General features: G+C 34.3%; 1 pseudogene; it reads right to left on the bottom strand.

The window, feature by feature from the left end:
* Window positions 1-1,196: 1,196 nt before the first annotated feature.
* LOC124075530 (RCC1 and BTB domain-containing protein 1-like) lies at window positions 1,197-2,227 on the bottom strand (annotated as a pseudogene).
* Between the last annotated feature and the right edge of the window lie 8,574 nt (window positions 2,228-10,801).

Here is a 10,801-nt window from a genome sequence, read left to right as displayed (position 1 = left end):
TGGTCTACATTTTCTTCTAGTAGATGTAGGGTTTATGGTCTAATCCCTAGGTCTTTGATCCATTTCGAGGTGAATTTTGTGCAGGATGAGATTAGGGATTCAATTTCATTCTATCACATATGGATTTCCAGTTTTCCCAGCACCATTTGTTGAAGAGGCTATCTTTTATCCAATGTACATTTATGGTGCCTATCTCTAGTGTGAGATAATTGTATTTATTTGGGGTTGTCTCTGTGTCTTCTATGTTATTCCATAGTTTTCATGCCTGTTTTGGTTCTTATACCAAAATGTTTTTGTTATCATATCTCTATAGTATAATGTAAAGTCTGGTATTGAGATGCATCCAGCTTCACTTTTCTCACTAAGAATTGCTTTGGTTATTTTGGGCCTCTTTATTTTCCAAATTAATTTCACAACTGCTTCTTCTATTTCTATGAAGAACATCATTGGAATTTTAATAGGAATTGCATTAAATCTGTATAATGCTTTTGATAGTATGACCATTTGACAATATTAATCATTTTGACAATATTAATATTAATCAAACAACATGGGATCTCTATTTTTTAAGATTTTCTTCAATTTCTTTCTTAGTGTTTTGTAGATTTTATTATAGAGGTCTTTCATCTCTTTTGTTAGATCGATTTTCTTGAAGCTCCACCCTTACTGGCTTTATAAATGAACTCCTTTAACAGTGGACCATGCATTTGTCAAAATGTTACCATCTGTGTATCTTCCTTAAATGATAGATGCAAAACTTAAAGCAGAAGTCTTCTAAATCTTATCTTCTAAATCTTATGCAGTGGATAATAATGTGAAGGCATTTTCTACAGTGATTCCTTATTTGATAATGTGGTGGCAAAGTTTTTTCAGTCTGTTTTCACAATCAGATGCCACCACATTTAAAAGACCTATGACATCTTTGGGTGACAGATCCAGTGTGTCTCTGCAGAGTAACTGGTCAAAGGCATGATACATGAGGTACGAAAACTGGTCTATTTCTATCATGTCCTTCATGAATTCATATTCTAATATAAGTGGAACACGAATTGAAAAGTATTCACCTGATTTTCAAAACAACTTTATGGACATGAATTAAACATTTTAGATTAGGCAGTTTTTGGTCTATCAGATTCTTTCTTCATTACATGAAGCCTTTGATATTGATTCCCAGAAGCACTTTAAAATGTATTTATTCAGTGACTCTTACTACTGCTATAAAGTCTCCATGTTCTACAGATAGAAGGTAGTACTAGAAAGCCCACTTTGTCCTTGCAGAAGTTGGTGAGATAGAGAAGGATTACTGATTGGCCTCCAACACAGGCCCCACATGGACATCTGTATGCCCTGGGTCTTGTCAGTAGACATGTGGATGAAATGACAGGCAGTAATCCCACTACCCTTTATATTCCATCACGATTGGTGCTGGAGTTAGGTTATTTTTATTGCCAGTTTCCAACCACACATATATGTAAGCTCCCCAGGAATAGAGCAAGCCCTTATCTATTCATGCTAGAGTACATGCATAGCCACAATTTGTTTTACACACATGATCTATAAGGTTACCAATCTCACAGGCCTCAGCTGGTTGCTGATGTTTCCTAAGTCTAGCTGACCATTGCCATTATAATCCCATCCAAGCACCTCACACTGTCCACAACTATCATAGACAAGATCTGACCATAGGCAATCAAATACCAATTACCCTCTTAATCAATAAAAAGTTGGTACACTTTTGAGGAGTTAGTTGATTTGCTGTAGATCCTAATTACACCTGGTTACCGTTGATATAGCCTGAAACAAACACCTTTCCATCAGCTGGTAGAGCCACAAGCTACAACACCTGCTTGATCAAAAGATTGGTGCAGACATGGATGGAAGCAATCCCCTGGTTGGTGATTCCTTTCCCCAGCTGGATGTATCCACTGTGACCTTAGGCATAGACCACTCCATATTCAGTGCTGAGGAAAACATGGGGGCCAACTCCATAACCAAGGATTTTAATCTTTCCGTTTAAGGATTTTAGTGTCTCAGTTACAAGTGTGATCTGGTTATTTCCACTTGTCAGACAATTACTATAGTTCAGTCCAAACACAAAAATCTCATCATTGTCATTAATGTACAGAGATTCATTGGCTGAGATGGCAAAGACACATGCTTTCAAAATAGATGCAAATTCTTGAGGGGAGAACAAAATGAAGATTGGTCACATTCCTACATCCACCATGACTGTGATTTCCAGCAGTTCCTGTAAACTGACATCTCTGCTTTGGTAAATGGATCATGATGAAGTACAAGTTGAGAATCCCTAATCCAAAATCTGTAAATCTGAAATGTTCCAGAATCTAAAATTTTTGAGCAATAATGTGACACCATAAGCATAAAATTTTACACTTGACTTCACATGACGGGTTGCAGTCAAAACAGGTGCATCATATATTGCTTGTTTAGTATCTCTAAGGGGAAAAATAAACAAACTTCCCATCCCCTTCATTTGTGATACATATTTTCCATGCAAACCCAGGTTACCTCACACAAGAACAAAGAGTAATACAAGAGCACAGGGGCAAGCCAGATACTCCAACAGTTGCTTTATCAGATTACTCCTCAAAAGTGTGTGATGTACTGCATTACTAACTTTGCCTGTTTCCCCTCATTCTTTGCTCTGAAGTATAAAAATATAGTTGTGCATATCAAAAAGGACTGAAGACATCCCTGTCATTGGCAGTGATAAGAAAAACAGAAGCATTTACATTTATCTGTAGCAAGAATATAAAGATTTTTGGGAAACTGGACACTGGTTTAACACTGAAGTGTCTTTTAAAAGAGCACCATGTTTAAATGACCAGCATACATGACCTAAAGAAACAGAAAATAAATCCTGATTCTGTATACTAAAATTGCCAATCAGAAGCGAATGAAAAATTCTGTGATGCCTCCTGCTTCACTTTTTTCACTAAGGATTCTTTGGCTATTCTGGAGGGGTACAAATGAATTTCATGAATGCCTTTTCTATTTCGATGAAGAATGCCACTAGAATTTTAATAGGAATTGCATTAAATCTGTATAGTCCTTTTGTTAGTATGGCCATTTGACAATGTTAATTCTGCCTATTCAAGAACATGGTAGATCTTTTCGTCTTCTAAGGTCTTCTTCAATTTCTTTCTTTAGTGTTCTGTAGTTTTGATTACAGAGGTCTTTCATATCTTTTGTTAGATTGATTCTCAAGTATTTTAAATTTTTGAGGGTACTTTGAATGGAACAGTTTTCCTAATTTCACTTTCAGCTGATTCATCATTAGTGTATAAAAATGCATTGAATTATGGGTATTAATTTTAAATCTGCTACTTTGTTGAGTTCATGTATGAGTTCTAAAAACAGTGTCGTATTGGCACAAAAACAGACATGAAGACTAATGGAGCAAAATAGATGGCAAAAAGACAAACCCACATATATACAGTTATTTCATACTAGACAAAGACACCATAGGCATACATTGGATAAAAGATTCAAAATATTCAACATCTCTAGAAAGTAAAGGAATGCAAATTAAAACTACACTGAGATTTCATCTCACTCCAGTCAGAATGGCAATTATCAAGAATATATGTAACAATAAGTTTTGTTGAGGATGTAGGGAATAAAGGTACACTTATCCATTGCTGAAGAAGAAACTGTAAATTGTACAACTACTCTGGAAAGTAATATGGGGATTCCTCAGAAAAGTTGTAAAGGAACTACCCTTTGTGCCAGTTATACCACTCCTCAGTATATACCCAAAGTTTTTAAAATCTGCATACTACAGTGACACAGTCACATCAATGTTTACAATAGCTCAATTTACAATAGCTAAATTATGAAACCAAGGTAGGTGTCCCTCAACAGATAAATGGATTAAAAAATGTGGTACACATATACAATGGAATATTACTCAGCCATAAAGAAAAATGAAATTATGACATTTGTCAATAAATGGATAGAGCTGGAGACTAATGCTATGTGAAATAAGCCAGTTCCAAACCTGAAGGCCAAATATTCTCTCTGACATGTGGATTCTAACACACAGTAAACTGGGGTACGGGGGAGAGAATAGAAGTTTATTGGATTAGACAAAGGGGAATGAAGGGAAGGGAGGAGAGATTTGATTAGAAAGATAGTAGAATGAATTGGCCATAACTTTCTAATGTTTATGTGTGAGTTTATGACCAGTGAAACTCTACATTATATACAGAATACAAGTCTAATTAGGATATATACTCCATGTATGTATAATGTCAAAATACACTCTACTCTTATGTGTATGTAAAAAGAACAAATAATTTTTTTAAAAAAGTTAATTAAAAAATAGAATAAGACAGTATAAAGCTAATAATGAATATTATATACATTTATAAGGTCAATCTATCAGCATTGCAGTGAACACACACCACTTAATAGTGAACTGATGGTGAAGAAAATTGCTATCATGATAAACAAAACATTTAAGAGAAAGACACATATACAGCTTGTTGTAGTTTAAAGAAAGATACAACATTAAATCTTTAAAAACATTTTTGTGATAAGGCATCTATTAATCACAAAGCAATGGATCACTGAAAAGTTTGATCAGTTATCTGATGAAAATTTCTCACCAGAAATGGGTCTATTGAGCTGTTCAAATATTACAGTTTTGCCATTATTGCCCCACAATGACATAGAATATGGTTGATGAGACAGATCTTAAAGGAATTAAGAAATCTTATAGGAATTAAGGAAGCCCAGGGTAGAATAACTGTGATGTGCCAATGCAGCAGGCAAACATTATGCTAACTTGATGTGATATGCAAGAGCTGGTGTCCACACTATTGTAAAAATGATTTTCTTACCAGTTCAATATTATCCTAATGAATAGGCCTAGATTACCCAGTACATGGTTTCTGATTATTTTCACTAGGATTTAGTATTGGTGGCTTGTGCTCCCTGCAGAAAAGCTAAATTGGATGGCAACTCCAAGATTTTATTATTCCTTGGCAACTGTTCGATTCATCCTTTAGCAAAACGTCTCTCCAAGAGTCATGTTTATACTATATACTTTCCCCCAAATGTGACTTTATTAATTCAGCCATGTATTCATTCAGGCAGGGTATCCTTAGATCAATGAAGAGTAAATATAAAAACACTTTCTTGAACAGCTTGTTATAGCATTAAACAGATGTGTAGGCCTGGAAGATTTGCAAAACGAGCTTATCATGCAGTTTGTTGAATATGTTGCTGCCATTCCTTAGAACATACAGACTAAGCATAATTGTGTGTGAATGGTCTGGAGTTATATTCAGCCATGATGATGGACAAGGTGGTGATGACTGAAGAATTCTTTATGTCAAATGAGAAAAAAAAAATATCTGACCGCTTTATATATGCAAAAAGCATATGCCCTTAGAATTCATCAATAAGCACGAAGTAGTGCATATTGACAATTTTACCATTAATAATGAGGCTCCAGTTCATTCATTGCCCAGAGGTGAAATAACTGAAATGGTTCTGAATCAAGGTGATCATAATATTAGTGACGATGAATATGGCATTGTTGACACTTCAGAAAAAAAAATGCCTATAAATGACATGGTGAAAATGTGTGAAGGGTTTATTGATGGAGCAGCGTGCATTCATTAAAGAATGAGAAATCATGTTCATTTATAAAATCAAAGGGAGACTTTCCTGACAAAAACAGTTGTTAATGAGGCAGAGAAATTTGTAGGAAACATTTTAAAAAGCCATCCAGCAGAATGCCTCCTCATCCCTAGGGAAATTTATTTCTTGCTTCCTTGTCTCCTGACTTTTTCTGTTTCCTACCTAAAAAAATAAAATACAGTGTACAGTAACCTTTTAATATGAATACAACTTCAAGGTGAGGATTGAGGGTTTTTATCATTTGCTGCTGCTGTTGCTTAATATCTGGTAGTGGCGCTCTGGTAATGCTACTGTGCTGTGCTATTATGATGCTGAATACTTAACTGTTTTCTCACTGGGTTACTGACATGCTGTGATGAGTTGGATATGTGGCATCTCCCAAAAGCTCCTGTGCTAATACAAGAATATTCAGAGGGAAAATGATTGAATTAAGAGATCTGTAACTTACTTTGTCCATTCTAGTTTGAATGAACTAACAGGATGATAATAGTAGGCAGGTGGGAGAAGTTGTCTGGAGAAGTTGGATCACTGGGATTGTGCCAGTGATGGGTTTTTCTTTCCTGTTGTTCTTTCCACACCTTACACTTCTGCTTCCCAACTGGTGTGAATGGAGCAGCACTCTTCTGCCATGATGTTATGCTCATCTTGGGCCTAGAGCAATGGTTTGGGATTATCATGAACTCGAAATCATGAACCAAAACAAACTCTCCCTCCTCTAACTTGTTCTTGTCAGGTGATTTGGTCACAGTGCAAAAGAGCTAACATACATGCCATATTTTCCTGATTAAGTATTTACAGGTGAATAGGTAGAAGTAAATTATTGCTTATTGGTAGCAAGTAGAGAGTTAGTAATGATGGTGTTTGCAAATCACCACAGACTATACAGGACACGGATGGTGGATAGTGACATTGTTGCTTCTGATAAATCAATGTACATAAATTCAGTTTCATGCACAGAATTATTAAATATGTGTACAAAATGAACTTCAGGCTGTTTATATACAAAATACAAAAGTATTTTATTTTTTGACTTAGTTCTCATCATGAAGACATCTAACTATGTAACATACATATTCCAAATTGCCCCCCCAAAATTCTCAAACCAGAAAAACTGTGTCTAAGCATTTTGAAAAGGGGATATTCAACCTGTATGATCTTAAGCTATTGGTTTTTGTAGTTATTCTTTAGAAGATTGGTGTAATTACCCTCTTACCTTTTTTACACTGACAGTTTTTATTTGGGGGCAGCATTGGATCTTGATAAATGCTTTTCTACATTTGTCAATATGACTGTGTGTTTGAGCATGCTCCTATCTCTATGCTTAGTTTAGGTAAATCAATACATGTGAGAGTTTAAGTTAATTGATAAACTGTGTGTGTATGTGTTCCTGGGGACCAAATTCAGGGTCGTGTGTGTGAAGGACAGCACTGTATCATTGAGTTACATCCTAAGGCCCATTAATTGATTTTTGGAATACCAACTTTCCATAAATAAAGTAATCTCATTTGGTCACAGTGTTTAAATTTTTTACACCTTCTTGGATTTGGTTTGTTAATGCTTTGTCTGGTATTTGACACTGATGTTTATGATGGACATCAGTCTGTACTTTCAAAATCTTTGGGTATTATTTGGTTTTGGTAATAAAGTAATGCTGTCTTCTTTAAAGGATTGGGAAGTAAGTATCCTGTCTGCTTCTATTATTTCAAAAAAATTGTTGAAAATTGATATAGTTCCTTTCTAAATTGTTTGGTAAATTCACTAGTGAGCATACATTGGCCTGGTAGGTACCACTAACAAAAGCATTTAAATGTTGATTCAATGTATTTAATAGATAGAAACCACATATGATCTTCTGTCTAATCTTACTTAACTTTTGTTTGTTGAATTGTTTCATTTTATGTAGGTTATAAAAATTATGTTCAGAGTTTTTCCTAGTATTTGTATATTACCATGTTAACAAGCATGAGACCTGCCAGGATGACCCCACTTTCATTTATGACATTAGTAATTTCTCCTCTTGTGATGATGTTACAACAACTTGTTGTTATTGTTGCAGTTGTTGTTAAGGTCAACTTTATTAATCTTTTCAAAGAACTAGATTGCACTGTCAGTAATTTCCCTATTGATTTCCTGTTTACAATTTCACTGGTTTATGTTCTAATGGTCTTTCTTTTCTTCTGCTTACCTTGGATTTAATTTTTTGTTCTCTTCTAATTTTTTAAGGTGGAACCATAGGTTATTGACTTTACTTGTATATTTTTTCTAACATGTACATTCAAATGCTATAAATTTTCTGAGCATTCTTTCTCTGCAACCCAGAAACTTTAATAAGCTGTGTTTTTATTTTCATTTAATTTAAGGTATTTTTAAAATTTCTTTCTTTTTTTTCCTTTCATGCAGATGTTTAGAAGTATTATTCACTCTCAAAGTATTTGAGGATTTTTTAATTTACCTTTCTGTTATTGATTTCTCCTTTAATTCCATTAGGCTCTGAGAACAGAAAATGTGTGCTATTCATTCCTTTAAATTGTTTAAATTGTTTTAGATATGCCTTATGGCCGAGAATGTGTTCTATCTTGCCGAATATCCCATGTGAGCTTAAGAGGAACATGTATCCTGATGCTGTTTAATGAAGGAGTGTATAGATGTCAATTATATCCAGTTGATTAATGGAGGTGTTGTGTTTTAAGTATGCTCTTACTGATTTCTGCCTGCTGTGTCCATTTCTGAAAGAAACTTATTAAAGTCTCTAACTGTAACCAGTGTATTCATCTATTCCTTCTTGTAATTCCATCAGTTGGTTTCTCATGTACTTTGAGATTTTGTTGTTAGGTGCATCCATGTTAGGATACATACAAAGGATAATTGATCCCATTATCATTATGTCATACTTGTCTTTGTTCCTGATAACATTCTTTGATCTGAAGTCTATTCTCTCTAAACTTATTATAACTACTCCTGCTTTCTTTTCTTTGTTTTAGCATGGATTTTCTCTCCATATATTTATTTTTTACTATTCTTGCATACATTGTTTCTGAGTAGAAATTAGGTTTAATTTTACCTTTGTTCCTCTATAGGTAAGGTGGTTTCCCTTCTGATTTCTTTCAGGATATTTTGTCTTTGATTTTCCATAGTTTAAAAATCATATGCCTGGGTGTTTTGAATTTTTTGTTGTTTTGTTTTGTTTTCTATGTATCCTCCTTGGAATTTCTCTGGGATTTCTATGTCGGCAATTGGGTGTCTGACATTCATTTGGAAAAACTCTTTCTGGAATTTCCATTCTATGTACATAAATCTTTTATAGTTGTCCCACAATTCTCAGATACCCTTCTTTCTTTTCCTTCCTTCCTTTTTATTTTTCCTTTTTTTTTCCTCTTACATTTCAATCTTGGCATTTTCTGCTGAGATACTCTCCAATTCAGGAATTCTTTCCTCAGCCTTGTCCATTTTGCCATTAAATTGATAAAAGACAATCTTCATTTCTCCCTTTTGATTTCTGACATTCATTTTTGATTCTTAGAATTTCCATCTCTGTTTACATTGCCCATCCATTCTTGCAAATCAGCTAGTTTATCCACTATAGCCTTTGACAAAGTAATCATGATTATTTTAAATTCCAGGTACCATAATTCTAACACCTCTGCATCCGAGACTGATCCTCAGGCTTATACTATCGCTTTCTCTCTTTAAACTGTGTGTGTGTGTGTGTGTGTTTGCCTTTAATATGTCGTATATTTTTTTTTCCTGATAGCTGCTCGTGATGTTTACGATAAAAAAGGATGGCTGTAAATAAGAATGTAGTGATATGGTGGAATAGTGTAGGAGGGGAAGCATTCTTTAGTCCCAAACATTCATCTCAAACTTGAATTGAGCCTGAATCTCTGGGATGTGAGCTTCACATATGCTTCCCAGGTTTACTTCTCTTCTGAGGTGAGACAGGATGAACAGAGTCAGTTGGTGTTTGGGTATTTCTGTTACAGCTGTCTAAACTTGGGCCATTTCCCTTTTCCTAGGTATATTAGACTCTGACAAAATCTCACAGGTTAAGCTCTGGACAGTTTCTCCCGAGAGAGCAGACCTTGTTAAGAACAGAATGACCTGGGATGTTTAAAATAATTCCCTTTGCCCTAGTCCTTTGGGAGCACAAAGGAATTTTTCTCTGATATCATGGTGGGAAGCTAGTCCAGCTGCTGGAGGTAAAATCACAAAACAGCAAGGGCTAACAATAACTAGGTCTCCCTGGAGTTCTTATCTTTCAGGCTTGTACTGAGCTTCCACAATTATCAGTTACAGTTTAGGTTTTCCTACCTGAATACTGGTTCCCATCTAGTTTTGTGTTCCTGGATTTCTGCTTCAAAAAGCCATGAGGCTCTGCATTCATCTTTTACTTTTTGCAAATTTGGACACAGTTGTTTGCCCTGAGACCACACCTCTAAAACAACTAGAAATACCCGTTCTTTTATTAGTTTATTCATCTTTTACTTATTTTAATAATGGCGTAACATGTCCTAATGCTGAACAACAACCATTGTGTGTTTATGTTTTAAAATTATTCCATTTTTTCTTAGTTATTTAGTATATTATACAATTTTTGTTATTTATTCTTATTCAATGTTTTGCATAAAGATTTTGCCATACAGAAATATATTTGTGTTGCCTAATATAATAGCCACAAGCCCCATACTTGAAATATGGTTATTGTGATTATTTTTGTTGTTAAATTTTAATTTCTTTACATTTAGATTTCATTAGAAATATTGAAAAAAATAGCATAAAAACTACAAACTCAATCATTGACATAGGAAATCAAGTGCAAAAAAATTTTATTCTCTTTCCTTTACTCTCTTACCTTACTTTCTATAAGTGTAAATTTATTTAGTGGATCTGTCCCAAAGTAAATAAATTTGCATACTTCTATGAAGACTTATGCTGAAACACCCAAACACATACACACATATACATATTTCCAAGAATACTTTTGATATTCTGAATAGTGTGCAAATGAACAAAAATGTGTGTAAAATATGTCTGTTTATTCACATACATATATATTTTACACACACATATATGTATGTATATGCAAGTATTATAATGATCATATTTACATTCATATAGTCAATTTCATCCCTCA

The sequence above is a fragment of the Marmota monax genome, unplaced genomic scaffold (assembly GCF_021218885.2).
Source record: "Marmota monax isolate L192 unplaced genomic scaffold, Marmota_monax_Labrador192_F-V1.1 WCK01_AAM20220418_F8-fsc00677, whole genome shotgun sequence".
Lineage (NCBI taxonomy): Eukaryota > Metazoa > Chordata > Mammalia > Rodentia > Sciuridae > Marmota > Marmota monax.
Note: the sequence above shows the minus strand (reverse complement) of the source record. Positions and strands in the feature narration are given on the sequence as shown.